The sequence below is a fragment of the Microtus ochrogaster genome, unplaced genomic scaffold (assembly GCF_000317375.1).
Source record: "Microtus ochrogaster isolate Prairie Vole_2 unplaced genomic scaffold, MicOch1.0 UNK89, whole genome shotgun sequence".
In the NCBI taxonomy this organism is placed as follows: domain Eukaryota; kingdom Metazoa; phylum Chordata; class Mammalia; order Rodentia; family Cricetidae; genus Microtus; species Microtus ochrogaster.
Window position 1 is genome coordinate 1,319,518 of NW_004949187.1, and position 2,522 is coordinate 1,322,039.

The window sequence follows — 2,522 nt, forward strand, 5'->3', positions numbered from 1 at the left end:
GGGTATATACAATATAAGATTGCTGGCAGCTGGTGGACGGCACCACGGTGGTCTCCGCAAGCTGGAAAATACCTAGATCCACTCCCATATACAGGAAAGTATGATGAATTTGGGAATAGATGGGTAAACTATCAGGGAAAGAAGCAGTTATGGCATGAACTTCCGTTTATGGAAAAATTAGCAAGAACTAGAAAACCCTGGTGCTTTTATACCAAAGATGAGAGAAAAGAATTAGCAGAAAACATGAAACCAGCTTTAGAATATTGGTATAAAACATCTGATAAGGAATGGAAAGCACACCTGGGTACAGTGCAACAAAGTATAAAAAAATATATTAGTGGGGGCTTTGAACTCTGAGGCTTTGACCTTGAGAACCAGCTCTTGCTGATAGACTGTGGTTAATGGTGTGAGACAGTGTTCTAAGAAGTCCTTGCCAACAGCTGTGGTGCAAAGGAAGTCCTGAATTAGATAATGCTTAGCCTTGATTTATGTCTAGAACTGTGAGTGGGGTGATGATGTACACATGCCACGTTCTTTGATTTGTTCTGTATATAAACCTGAACTTTGCAGAAATAAACTTGCAGCAGATTCTCACTACACAGTGTGTCTGTCTGTCATTCCCTTGCGTCGTATCCTGACTTTCCTATAGCCTTCACCCCTGTTCTCCCGTGGATTGCAGTCTCCCAGAGGGACGGTCCGTGGCAACCTAGCTCTGCAGACAAGCTGTCTCTGCCCTTAACAAAAGCCAGGATGCCTGCTCCTAGCTTCTTTTGTTAAAATGTGGATTGCATGAGAAGAGATGTTTGACTGAAGCTGATCACTTAGGAGTTCAGATATTTGGTGCTTCCTTCCTTTTGTAATTTGGAGGATGTCTTATAGAGATGCTAATTCAGGGCCTACCTGACTGCTAGTTGCAGACAGGACTCAAGCCCAGGCACCTGGTTGCCTAGGTGATGGCGTAATGTGTTTCCCCCCCTCCCCGCTCAATTTGGTGTGGGTATATAAAATGTTTGGACAATAAACGCAAAATCTGGCCTTTTCCAGGATGATGGTGTAAGCTGTGTCAGTTCTTTTCCTCGCGACTCCGGTCCAGCCGGGTTAAGGAATTAGGGAATTTATGTTGGACCCTCACGGGCTCCGACAGGCTAGCACGGGTCCTCAGTCTCACAGACACAGCAGATGGAGGGAGAAGGACCCCGTTTACTATTGTAAAGGGTTTATAAAGACAAAAACCATAAAACAGTCACAAGTTTCAGTATCAAAATACAAAATTACGTATCCTATATCATAACTGGCTAAAGATTGGGTAAAGCTCAGCCGAAGGGGGATAGCAACAGTCCTGGTTATGTCCTCCAGACATCTGCTGACCCTGTGCTAACCGCAGGGGCTGCTTTAAATATTGCCCAGCTGATGAGGAAGTTGGATGGTCAACATTCTCTGTATGACTATGGGTGGGGGAATGTGCTGCAGTCAGCAACTTTGTGTATACGTTTCTCCATTAGCTAATACTTACCCTAAAGAGGGTCCCACAGCCTTCAGCTTTTCCTGGGTGCTGGAGTGTAGTTCAAGGTTCCAAAAGGGCCCAACACAGAAATGGAGTCTTTTCCAGCTTTTAGCACCTGGCACTGGGGAGACAGGAGGATTAGGAGTTCAAGGCCAACAAGGGCTAGAGTGAAACTGTTTGGGTTAAGGCTGTGGAACTTTCCACCCAAAGAGAAACCTGTTGGGGGCCAGGCCAATCTGAGGCTTTCTCAGAGGCCCTGATTAAAAGACTGGCCAGTGTTCTTCTTAAAAAAAAATAATAAATGCAGGGGTGTTCTTCTTGAACACGGGGCACAGGGTAGACATACACGGCGGAACAAACACAGACACGACACGGCGGCTCCCACGTGGGTCCACTTTAATGGGGGAGGGAAACACAGAAGGGCAGAGGAACGTGCGGGACACACGAGGAAAGGCAAATGAGAGAGAGCCTCGTGTGGCCCTGCCTTTTAACGGGGAGCGCAAGGGTATCTGGGAAGGATGTCCCATACCTGCGCGCAGGTGTGCGCACAGGTATCCATAGTCCAGGAGGAGCCTGGGAGTTGTAGTTTTTTAAAAGAACAACATACCACCCTTTTTGTTTTGTTAAAAAAAATTGGGGGGGCCTTAGAGGGTAGGGAATAGGGGCGTAGCCCGGTCTTTCATGACTGCTTCCTGCTGGCTTTGGGCATTGAGGGGTCCAGGTTGTATCCGATGATCTTGGCGGTGTCCTGGTGGTTTTCCTGGCCGCTGGCATTCCGAGATGGTCAGTTTCTGTTGGTTCTGTCCAATCCGCTGGCGTCCTGAGGTAGTTGATAGAAGCAGTCACATCTGTCTGGCTTTTTCTGAGCAGCTGGGTCATCGTTAAGATGCTGGAAGGCAAAAGCAGCGTTAGTAGAGAAAAGGAAAAAAAATTGAAGAGGAGAGGAGGTCTGTAAGAGTTGAGGGGATTAGTTGCTGAGGAATCCCATTTGGACGGGTGAGTGTGTGCTATCCAGGGG